Here is a 13,056-nt window from a genome sequence, read left to right on the forward strand (position 1 = left end):
GGAACTTCACCTCTCCTGAATTCAGATGGAACAACACTCCTCACGGAGAAGCACAAAATACTTGCAAGATGGGTCGAACACTACAGCGCGGTCCTCAACCGGCCATCATGCATAAATGAGGAGGCAATTGCGAGACTGCCTCAAGTTGAAATAAACCAGTCCCTGGCTGTTCTACCATCCATTGAGGAAACCAGCAAAGCTATAACACTCCTCTCATCAGGCAGAGCTCCAGGGTCCGATGCCATTCCAGCAGAAATCTACAAGGCTGGAGGGCCTCGCTTAGTCGAGAAACTGACCGACCTCTTCCAGTCTCTATGGAAATTAGAAGCCGTTCCCAAGGAGTTTAAGGATACTACTATAATCAATCTATATAAAAGGAAAGGCAATCAGCAGGACTGCGACAACCATAGAGGCATCTCCATACTATCAGTCGCTGGCAAAATATTGGCAAGAATCCTTCTGAACCGCCTAATTGTCCACCTAGACCAGGGTCTGCTACCTGAGAGTCAGTGTGGTTTCAGAAAAGACCACGGAACCACTGACATGGTATTTACTGCCCGGCAGTTACAGGAGAAATGCCAAGAACAAAATGTTGATCTATATATGGCTTTTGTTGATCTAACAAAAGCATTCGACACAGTCAGCCGGGAGGGCCTATGGAAAATCATGGCCAAGTATGGGTGTCCAGACAAGTTCATTGGCATCGTGCGCAAACTCCATGATGGCATGATGGCCAGCGTCAGAGACCAGCAAGAACTCTCTGATCCGTTCCCAATCACAAACGGGGTGAAGCAAGGCTGCGTTTTAGCGCCAACGCTCTTCAGCATGGTGTTTTCTGCCATGCTGCAAGACTCATTCCAGAACCACAACACTGGGATTAACTTCATCTACCGTTTTGACGGTGGGCTATTCAATCTGCGGAGGATGCAAGCCAAAACTAGAGTGGAGGAAATCACTGTTCGAGAACTTTTGTTTGCTGATGACTGTGCTCTGGCTGCTGACTCAAATAAAGATCTACAGGACAGTATGGACCACCTCTCCTCAGCCTGCAACAACTTCGGCCTAACAATCAGCACAAAGAAGACTGAAGTCCTATACCAACCTGCTCCTGGGAAACCCTACACTGAGCCAACCATCTTTGTGAATGGGCAAAAGCTTTCAGCCGTTGACAAGTTTACTTACCTTGGTAGTACACTGTCTCGCGCTGTGCACATAGATGATGAAGTTAACATCAGGATTGTCAAGGCCAGTACAGCCTTTGGACGTCTACGTGACTCGGTATGGGAAAGGACTGGCATCAAGCAGGAGACAAAACTGAAGGTCTACCGGGCTGTTGTCTTACCAACTCTTCTGTATGGGTGCGAAGCCTGGACAGTTTACCAGCGCCATGCCAAGAAATTGAATCATTTCCACTTGAGCTGTCTGAGGAAACTGCTGAGGATCAAGTGGCAAGACAGAATCCCTGACACGGAAGTCATCAGCAAGGCAAATATCCCCAGCATCTACACCTTGCTTGCGAAGGAACAGCTTAGATGGACTGGCCACGTGACCAGAATGCCATACGCGAGACTTCCAAAACAAGTCTTCTTTGGCGAGCTGAGGAATGGCAAGCGAGCACAAGGTGGCCCCAAAAAGCGCTACAAGGACACCCTCAAAGCTTCCTTGAAGAGCTTTGGATTCGACCTGAAAAACTGGGAACCCCTAGCACAGGACCGACCTGCCTGGAGAAGAAAAGTACAGGACGGTGCAGTCCTCTGTGAGAGTAGGAGACGCTCCTGTGCCATCTTGAAGAGGCAGCAGCGCAAATCTACCAAGGAAGGACGTGTGGCTGCACCTCAGAGCTCTACATCCTCCCTGACCTGTCCAGTGTGCCACAGGGAATTCCGGGCTCGGATTGGCCTCTTCAGCCATCTGCGCACTCATCAAAACCCAACAAAATGACAAACGTGCCATGGTCATCATCAACTTTGACGGACGAACAAGAAGAAGAAGAAGAATGATTTATTATCGGCTGCCTGCGAATTGTTGTTAAATCAGTGTGAATCGACAAGGCTGGCCTACTCTGATGCCCCTGGGTCTATTCCCGATTTATCTGCTTACGATACGCTTTTACCTCCTTACTCACGGTTTGAAGCACTCGGCGTTCCATTGGTTTTCCTCGCTGCTCACCTCGACACGTCGCACGGACGTCCGGATGGCCGAGCTGGGAGCCGCCTCGAACGCTGGCTTCTTGGAGTGAGAGAGCGTTCACCTCTCTGTATCCTCTTTTTATTCCCAAAACTACAAAGAGATCCCGACTCGGGCGCCTTCCTAGCCAATCGGGTCGTGGCGTTCCCCATCTTCATCTTTTAATTGCCCTAACAATGGGCGCATACGCGCCCGAGCCGCCTTTTGTTATGCCGATTATGCGGCGGCGTCCATAACAAAGGCTCGCCGTGGGAAGTTGTGCACGGGGCCTCCGCGTGCCTCTGCCACTCTAACTAGTCGTAACTCCCATCTGCCTTGTCTATCCGTGAGGGGTGGGGGTGCGCGTCCTCACCGCGGTGGCTGGGCGGCCCCGTCGTGACCATGCAACTTTGCACTTGAGCCACGACGCCGCGGTGCGCGTTAGCATCGGAGGAGACCGTCCAATTCCCTGGCTGCAGGAAACCGTTAAGATTATCCCTATGAGGGCTTTTCGGGTAAAAACCTGTCAGCCAGGAGGTCTCCCCTCGCACTCTATGTGTGGGGGGAAGATGCGTGAGTATGTGTGTTTAGGTGGGGGGTGGTGAGGGGGAAGCAGCGTCGGCCTCGCTGCTCGGGACGGCGGGATCGTAGGTGGAGGCATCCGCCGATCGACTCCGTGGTGGTGGCATCACATCTGTCTTGTGTAGAAGGGCAGTGACCATCTTGTGTAGTAGGACAGTGTCCATCTTGTGTAGTAGGGCAGTGCTGATCTTGTGTAGTAGGGCAGTGTTCATCTTGTGTAGTAGGGCAGTGTCCATCTTGTGTAGTAGGGCAGTGTCCATATTGAGTAGTAGGGCAGTGTCCATATTGTGTAGTAGGGCAGTGTCCATCTTGTGTGGTAGGGTAGTGTCCATCTTGTGTAGTAGGGCAGTGTCCATCTTGTGTAGTAGGGCAGTGTCCATCTTGTGTAGTAGAGCAGTGTTCATCTTGTGTAGTATGGCAGTGTCCATCTTGTGTAGTAGGGCAGTGTCCATCTTGTGTAGTAGGACAGTGTTCATCTTGTGTAGTAGGACAGTGTCCGTCTTGTGTAATAGGGCAGTGTCCATCTTGACAAGTTAATGACAAAGCCAATGCTGTTGGTGATGATGATGATGACAATGTAGCTATTGCTGATGATGATGTTGTTGCACAGCATGCAAGAGGGACGGATATCTGAAGGAGAAGGTTTACTGCTTCAAGAACGAATGGAAGCGCAGGATTGGCGCTTACGGTGAGATTCCAACTGCCTGCTCCCTTCACCCCTTTCCTTTTTCCAATGCCAATTTCTCTTCTTTGGAAAAGCAAAGACTAATCTCCATCTGTTCCATCTCACTCCCTTCTACCACATGGGTGTGTGGACTAATCTCCAATTGTTCCATCTCACTTCCTTCTATGACGTGGGTGTGTGGACTAATCTCCATCTGTTCCATCTCACTCCCTTCTACCACGTGGGTGTGTGGACTAATCTCCATCTGTTCTATTTAACCGCCTTCTACCTCGTGGGTGTGTGGACTAATCTCCATCTGTTCCATCTCACTCCCTTCTACCACGTGGGTGTGTGGACTAATTTCCATCTGTTCCATCTCACTGCCTTCTACCACGTGGGTGTGTGGACTAATCTCCATCTGATCCATTTCACTCCCTTCTACCACATGGGTGTGTGGACTAATCTCCATCTGTTCCATCTCACTCCCTTCTACCACGTGGGGTGTGGACTAATCTCCATCTGTTCCATCTCACTGCCTTCTACCACGTGGGTTTGTGGACTAATCCTCATCTGTTCTGACTCACTTTTACCCCGTGGATGGGGGGCCGAGGAGTAGCCAGACCCCTGTCAGTGCCAGGAGAAGCCCGGCTCAGTGGAGTGGCCCTTGCTATTCATTGCCTATACGGCCACCTTTAGGCACTTTGCTGCAACATTTGTGCTTCTCTTGTCATTGGTGTCTTGCCGATGAAATGTGATTGACGACCGACCAGGCCCAGGCACGGCTATGGCAGCTGCTGCACTGTATGTGTCAACAACTGAGGCCATGCTCACTGGCTCCCCTATCTAGTTATGACCACGTTTATCGATGGACGGTCATGATGTCAGCTAGGCCTCGGCAAGGTAAGGTAAAGTAGTAGGTTTTTACCCTTTTAACTGGTACAAAACTGACATCTTTAAACAAGGCATCATGTTTGCAATAACTGCAACACAAGCAGTCAAAATGCAAACAAAAAGAAACAACTCTGATAATGGTAATGATATGCACTGTCCTTGAAGTTGATTGGTCCACACCCGAGACAGCTTTCCTTAGAGCCTAGTCTCCATTGGTGTTGGACCAGATGACGCCAAAAGGCGTACAACTCAAAAACAGTGCACTATCAGAGTATTGAGAGCTCGGGGTAAGCATTTACACTATGAGATCTCCTTTACCAGTGGCAAAATATAGTAGTAGGTTTTTACCCTTTAAACTGGTACAAAACTGACACCTTTATACAAGGCATCAGAAAGAGTTGTTTCTTTTTTTTTGCATTTTGACTGCTTGTGTTGCGGTCTCTGTGCTTTGAGGCGCGCGCATCTAAGGGAGGTTAGAAAGTTGCTCTTCCACCTCAGAAACACTGCCCCCGCTGCACTGTTTCTTGTCCCCTGTTGAACTAGAGCAGTGGTTTTTAACCTTTACCGCAGCCTTGCACTCATTTGGTGTTCAATCGTAAAAAAATGGAAAACGTTAATAAATACATCGGTTTGATGAAACAAAATCGTTGTTTTTACGTGCACGTGCTTAATTTGTTTTTCGATTATTTACCTTATAAAAAAATATGTCCATGTATCGCACCACCAGAAAGGGCATTCTCCATGCTTCTGCTGCGCTCTCTCGACTCAATTACAGCAAGGCATTTCCCGTTTGGGGTTCCGAGTCAGGTGCCACGTGACTCCAGCTCGTTTAGAAACGCATCTCCTTAAGCACTCACGCGTGTGCCGTTCAGCGAGCACATCTCACACCTGCCCTCTCTTCTCTGCACTGGATAGCAGTCAGGTTTCGAGTGAACTATCATCAGCTCCTGCTCATGACCTACGAGGCGCTCAAAGGATGTCGGCCCCACGATAGTTGCAGGAACTGATCCAAACGAGCTCCCCTGAGAGATTCCATCAGATCGCCTTCTCGTGGGGACTCCGAGTTGCCTGGGGTGACAGGGCTTGTTGCCAGCGCAGCCCCCAGAATGCGGAATGCTCCGTCTCTAATAACCAGGCAATCAGAAGCCCTCGCGCTATTACTCTAATCTGTCTTAGCATAATAACGTTTTTTCTTTAGGTCAGATTTTGCGTAAATATAAATGTGTCGTTAAAAACTAAACTAAACGACTATAAACTATTTTTGTTTATTTTATCAGCTAAGGCCGACTGAACTATGTAGCCTTTTTTGAGATGCGACCTGGCTATCACAAATGCTAGTTCGTTGAAGTGGCTTAGCATGTGGAAATGTATAGCAGCCAAATACTCTAAATGCGTGTTTCAAAATGTGGAGGGAAAAAATCAGGGGACCCAGAGAAAAACCCACGCACCCACAGGGAGAGAGACATGCAAACTCCAAATATACAACAGGCATCGTCAGGGTCGGGATCGAACCCACGACCTCCTGTATACCAGGCGAGGTAGTTAACATCTTCTCGCCACCGTGGCGCCCAGTGTGGTGCTGGTTTATTCCTTAATATCTGTGCATGGCGCGTTGGAATCTTAGGGATGAAATGCGCCTTACAATTTCAAATTATTATTATTCCAGCAAAAAGTGTGGACTAATCTCCGTGAATTCACATCGGCGGTCTCTACCTTTCATCCTTTGCTGCTGTTTGTTTCCAGCCACGGACGAGCTGAGGAAGACCGCGACACCAGAAGCCATTGGCAAGTCTACCTACAAATAGCAACACTCACTCGCTCACCCAACTCAATAAAAAAAACTCCTGCATGGTCTTAACAGACTGGTGGGGCAAGTGCTGTTAGTGACCACCTACGAAGGCCAGCACTGTGACACAACCACGGAGAGAAGATAAAACGAAGCTTGTGCCAGAGGCTCGAGCTTTAGTAATGCTCTCCCTCCCACTCTCTCTAACTCTCTCTCTCACTCTCTCTTACACTCTCTCTCACGCACTCACTATCCCTATTGTTTTACCAGGTAAGGCCCCACTAAGCCATGTAGCTCTTTTTTTTATAAGCGACCTGGCTATCACAAATGAAAGCTCAACGAAGTGGCTTATCATCATCACGTGGAAATTTATAGCAGCAGCTAAATACTCTAAATGTATGACATCGATTATAAATGTTGAGGGGGAAAACCGGAGGACCCGGAGAGAGAGAGAGACACACAACTCCAAATATACAGCAGGCGTCAGGGTCGGTATCGAACCCACAACCTCCTGTACACCAGGTGAGGTAGTAACATCTTCTAGCCACTGCCGTGCCCTACACACACAAAGACAATAACATACAAAGATCCCCACATAGACTTAACAGACTGTTGGGGAAAGTGCTGTTAGTGACCACCTACGTCTCCTCGCCAAACTCCCATTTGGAATGCCTGAACGTTCACTGTGGAGGGGCGGCTGCCATTCCTCTGTCAGGAAATTGACCGGACCTCGATGGAATACAGGAGATCCGGTGGACCAGTACAGCTCCAGTCACCATGTGGGGTAGACAGTCTTCCACTCGGGGGCAGGAAACTGCCAAACAACAGGGAGTGGCTCTGCTTTTTGAACAAAATAAACATTAAGGGTGTTTGGGACCATGGAGTTGAGGTGTGAGAAGCTGTCAGTCCCAGGCTACTGTGGGCTCGCCTCCCCATCAACGGGAGATGAGGAATGGTGGTGGTGGTAGCTGACGCCCCCACTGGAAATAAACAGTGGAGGGATGCAGGCAAGGCCGATTAGTGAGATGCCTTTCATGACCCCCTGTCACAGGTGCTAGCTAAATTGGCCCCTCGGGATGGAGGCATCCTGTTGGGTGACTTCAATGCCCAAGTGGGTCATGACCCAGACAACTGGGCTGGGATGATTGGAAGGCATGGGCCAAATCAGCTCAATAACAACGGTAGGAGGCTACTAGACTTCTGTGCAGCCTTGCGATCCCAAACAAGCTGTTCCGCCATAGCCACATCCACACACCAGGGAAGTACGCCCAGTCCAAGCGAGACCATCTGCTGAACTACAGCAGATTATGTGGGCCCATGTCCTTGATACTAGGCGTTACTGTGGAGCTAATTTTCCCACTCACCATCAGCTTGTCATATGTAAGATGCGCCTGCCATTCTTCCACTGTGGTGGTGGGCATCCCCCGAGGACTCCATTAAAACCGGCAGTGGCCTCGTCTCAGCTAGCTGAGGATAGTGGAAAGCAGGAATTTCATCACCGCTTATATCTGGGGTTGGCATCGTCCCCCCTCTTCCTGATGCCGAGGGGAAATGGGTGAGGTTGAGGACTGTGGCTCATTCCCCCAACAGCCTGTTCGAGGATACACTCGGGAGTTTTGGCTCTGTGACACTTGTGTGCCCCTGTGTCACCTCCTCATGGCAGACTGCGCGTACAACACCTGCTTCCAGAACGTGGCTCGGTGCCTCCACGACCACCACCACGATATGGCCATCAACCCAGGTAGAGATGTCCCCCACCACGCACTCTCCGACTCACCCACTCACCCACCCACTCACCAACACGCCCACAGACCCACCTACTCACCTTCTCAGCCACTCACCCACTCCTCACTCACCCACTCGCCTACTCATCTATACATTCACTCCCCCACCCACTCACTTACTCGCCCACTCACTCACCCACTCACTGAGTCACTCCATTCTGTCGCTTCTTATCACTCTTCCTGTCTCCCTCCCTCTCTCTCGCACAGCTTCTCTGCGGAGGTTTGATCTGGTGCATTGCGCCTATGTGGCCATCAACTACAGTCACGGTGAGACTCACAATATATCTGTGTCTGCCTGTGTGTGAGTGTGGGAGTGAATAGAGGGATGGTATAGTCAGGTTGCCGTAAGCAGGGGGTGTGCACGTCTGTCTTTGCAGTGCGGAGCGGTAGTACGGTGGTGAAACCCAGCGACCTGGTTTCGATTTCCGCTCACAGTCGACACCTATGACGATGGTTTGAATCGGTTCAGAGCCTTCCCTAGGTGGACTCAGTCTAAAATGAGTATCTGGTTCAGTTGGTAAACATCGTCTCTGGGGACACAAAGGCGGCCGGGCATGGTGTTGGCCACCCACCGCTTTGTGTGCTGTGCCGGCCTTCATAGGTGCTACTCGCGAACAGCACTTGCCCCAACAGTCTGTTCAAGGCGATACGGGGGATCTTTGCCTTCGTCTTTGTTGTGTGTTTGAAGATTAGTGAGTGCAATGGGGCGGTAACTACTGCACCTTAAGCACCTTCACCAATAACCACTGAGAAAAGATCAAAACCAAGCATTTGCCGGAGGCCCCGGGGGGACAGACGTCAATGACATCTCTTGGCCAAACCTCATTTCTGGAGGAACCCCCTTGGACTCATGTCCTTGACACTGTGGTGGTGGGTGTCCACCTAGGACTCCATTAAAACCCCCAGTGGCCTGCTAGCGGCTTACTGCTGATGATAGTTGCACAAATATCAACATCGCTTTCAGCTGGGGTTGGCATCATATCCCTCCTTACTGCTGATGCCGAAAGGAAATGGGGGAGGTTCAGGACTGTGGCTCATGCAGCCTTAATGGCTGCATTGGGAACGCGCTCCAAACCTCCGTAGAGACCCTGGCTGACTAAAGAGGTGTTCTGGCGAACTGAGAGAAAGCGACAGGCCCACTCCCATCATCTACAGCATCGTTAGCCTCAGAGAATGTCGAGGCTAACGGCAGGCTTCGCTCAGAAGTTCTGAGAGCCGTGCGGCACTGTAAGGATGAGTGGTGTTTGCTGCTTTTAAAATTTAATCAGCGACATTTCAGACAATGCAGATAACCGTGTGAACTGTGTCTGTGGTTCCAGAATGCGAGAGCATTTCCAGGCTCAGTGGCTGTGCAGAGAGTTTGGCGGACTGCATGAGTAAATACCCCTCCGGCATGCTTGGTGAGTGGGTGGGTGAGTCTGGTTTATTTCGCGTGACCAGGTGAGAAATCAGGAGAGACCAGGATAGGAGGGACCTGGGTTGTCACCAGAATTACGAAAAAATAAAGAGTGATGAAGCAGATAGCAATCAGTGAAAAAACGACCAATTAAGAATTCGAACAATTAATATTGTGTTCCCCCTCCTCTCCCTTCCCCCACTTCCTCCCTACTCGTCCTCCTCTCTCACCTCCTCCCTCCACCTTATACCCTCATCCACCTCCTCGATCTCCACCTCCTCCCTCCACCTTCTCCCTCACCTCCTCCACCCCCTCCTCCTCCCTCCCTCACCTCCTCCTCCCTCACATCCTCCCTCCAACTCCTTATACCCTCATCCACTTCCAATCTCTGAAGGAATTATCTTGGTAATTATTGGAGATGCCTTGGGCGTGGTGGTGATGATCGTGGCCGTCGTGAAGAGGAAGTATATCGGTATGACCACCACTCCACCCTCCCACTCTCTGTGACGTCACACGGATCGTACTTGGAAGGCTGCCACTGGGGTGCGCTGTAATGCGATAGAAGCGGACATGACATAATAGCGGACACTTGGAAGTGGGTGTGCCTTCGCCCATCTCGGGTGTTGTGACGACAAAATTGGGTGTGTCTTGTATCGATTCTGCGCCGTTAACTGGAGGCTGATATCTTGAAAATGTCCGCTTTATTTTAACTTAAAAACCGCCATTAACGGAGCAAAAGTAAGGTTTCATTGTCAGTATATTTTAACACTAGACGAGACTGTTCTAATACTAGACGAGACTGCTATGTTGATTCGCTATAACAAAAAAAGTATGTTTATACCTTTAACAAATAGCACAAAATGGAGATTGTAATTTGTACTCTATAAATAATGCATTTTTATTAAAATTTTTCAAATTCCGCAGGCAAATCAATGAGCAGAATCAATATCAACATGTAATCAATGCAAACGATTCTTTCCTCGAACGAGCCGGTCATGTCATGGCCAAGTGGCACGCCCCCTCCCCCCCTAATTTCCCTTTCTTTGATTGGTCAGGCACCGTTTTTTTATTCAGTCGTCTTTTATTGTATTACAGCGCCTCTAATGCTGGGCCACACGGCAGCAATCATCGCCCCCTTACTAGCAGCAGACAAATGTGCAGGCACACTGGGGCCTGCCCTAGGCTGCGCATGAGCTGCTGCTGTGTATTAGTGTCATCTGTATTTATGCTTGCAGTAAGTTACATGGGTGGCTTTATCCACTGCTGGACGAATCCCTCTCGTACGCAGAGAGGGAGTTTCAACTCTAAATTGGCTGTGGTTGCGCTGGTTTCAGAGTGGCCGTGCAGAGTCTTCCAGCAGCGCGCAAATAAGGAAATCAACAAGGATCGGTTCACAGGTTTAGACAATCACTCAGATGCTCAATTACATGCTCACTGACACACTCAAGTCACTCACCCACTCGCACATCAGCCCATATCCTTGTCCTTATCCCGCACATCCAATTAAAAATAATACTTTCATTTGATATAGCGTCATTCATACCAATAGCATCCCATAACGCTGTACATTAAATATATATAAGCACCAAATCCTATATGCAGCCGCTACCAAGCAAATGAAAACCTTGCTACCAAGCAAAACTATAATAAATAATCTTCTTGGTTCTTTCGGTAAAGTCACGTAGAAGGGAAGTAATAAAATAATAAAAATAAAACATAATAAAATAAAATAATTCTCACGACATTTCGGCTACAACGCAAGCAGCCATCTTCAGGTAAAGAATGAGACACTGCCAAGCTAGGAGCTTATATATAAGCTGGGTTGGAGGTGGAAGAAGAGCGCCTTAACAAAAAGAATGTGCATATCAAGAGGAATTTAGCATATTCATGGGAAATGCGTAGGAGGTGGGCGGGGGGGTTTCAAAGTCATATTATGCCCATGCATTATGCAGGATCAGCAGCACCAAAGGGAGGGTGCAGGGGGTAGCATTAACAAAGGAAAGGAATGTTAATAGTATGTAGCTGCAGTTACTAAACAACCACGTAGAAAACTAAAGTATAAACTATGTAAAAAACTAAAGTATAAACTGCATAGCATCATCAGTATACTTACTATACTCTACAATAAGCTGAGTTACTAACAGTAAGTAATACATTACAATTCTACGTCGTAAAAATTCTATAATATGCTTCCATCTAAACTTTATTCTCTTACATCACACGAGTATACACCGTACTATATACTGCCATAGACAAACCCAACATTAAATTATATACTGTATTGCTATAAACCACCTTTAATATAACACTATGTATTATTCTACCCACCCTAATGTGTATCACACTGCTATATGTTTACTATACAATTACGATACTATATATTACTTTGTACATTGTATTAAGCATATAAATGTTATACTATTTGTTATTATACACTGTACCATTGACCGTCGTGTCAATGGGTGAGTCGTGGGGGGAAACTTGCAGCGGAGCAAAGAATCCATTCCCTGCGGAGAATACAATGCCAGTGAGTGGAACGCGGTCTGAAAGTCACCGTAAACGTGAACACAATCAGTTAAGATCCGTAATGGTTTATTATGTCCTTCCAATGATTGCTAAGCCAGAATCCATCTTCTCGGTTGAAATTGTCTCTGTGTTTGTATATGTGGATCGTCTCATGAACGAATCTCTCATGATAGCCAGATGGCTTGCAGAGAACCTCTGTCTTGGAGAAGTCAATGTCATGTGAGCCCACTGAGTTGTAACAGTGATCTGCCACGGCTGAGGTGTTTGTCCTACCGTGTTTCAGGTCTGCTTTATGTTCACGGATGCGGTCCGAGACATGTCGTTTGGTTTCCCCAATGTAACTGCTACCACAGAGGCAACTTAGTTTGTAGACGCCAGGGTACTGTATGTCTGGAACCACATATTTTACAGACGGGACCAGATCACGGATTTTATGTACTGTGTTGAATCGGACCTGGATCTTGTGTTTAATCAGGATTTTGGAGATCTTTTTTGTGACCCCAGCAATGTAGGGTAAGGTGATGGTCTTGAAAGGCTCCTCAACAGGATCCTTCTTGATGGTTGGACTGATGGCTTTGCGGAATGTGTAGTCGGAGTAACCATTAGCCTTAAGAGCTTGGCGTACGTGTTTGAGTTCACTGGCAATGTGTTCCTGGTTGGAGATGCATTGGGCTCTATGGTATAGAGTCTTGATGAGGGAATTCTTCTGGGATGGATGGTGGTGGGAATCCGGTTTTAGGTAAGCATCCGTATGGGTGGCTTTCCTGTAGACAGAGTGGCTCATTGAACCATCAGGTCTCCTTTTAATTAGGACATCCAAAAAGGGTAGCTTGCCATCTTTTTCGACTTCCATGGTGAATCTGATGGCTGGGTGTATGGAATTGATGTGGTCGAGAAATTGGTCTAGAGCAGGCCGGCCATGTGGCCAGATGACAAAAGTGTTGTCTACGTACCTCTTCCATAAGGTCGGGTGTAGAGTGGCAGTCTGGATGGCGTCAGTCTCAAATTTTCTCCATGAAGATGTTGGCTACAACCGGAGATAGGGGGGAGCCCATTGGGGTGCCCTCAGTTTGCTTGTAGAAAGTTCCATTCCAGGTGAAGTATGTATTGGTTAAGCAGTGTCTCACCAGGGGGGGTACCCCAGCATTCAGTCCTTGATGAACCAAGTCTTCAATAATTGCGATGGTGTCAGGTACAGGAACTTTGGTGAATAAGGAAACCACATCAAAACTGACAAGCAGGTCGTCTGGGGACAGGGCAA

At 48.4% G+C, this 13,056-nt stretch overlaps 1 protein-coding gene across 2 annotated transcripts in view; it reads right to left on the reverse strand.

Annotated features, from left to right (window-relative positions):
* LOC133359397 (basic salivary proline-rich protein 2-like) overlaps positions 1-13,056 on the reverse strand; it is a 248,246-nt gene that overhangs the window by 195,199 nt on the left and 39,991 nt on the right. The window lies entirely within an intron of this gene.

Source organism: Lethenteron reissneri, chromosome 65 (assembly GCF_015708825.2).
Source record: "Lethenteron reissneri isolate LAM-NWPU_2019-01 chromosome 65, ASM1570882v1, whole genome shotgun sequence".
Lineage (NCBI taxonomy): Eukaryota > Metazoa > Chordata > Hyperoartia > Petromyzontiformes > Petromyzontidae > Lethenteron > Lethenteron reissneri.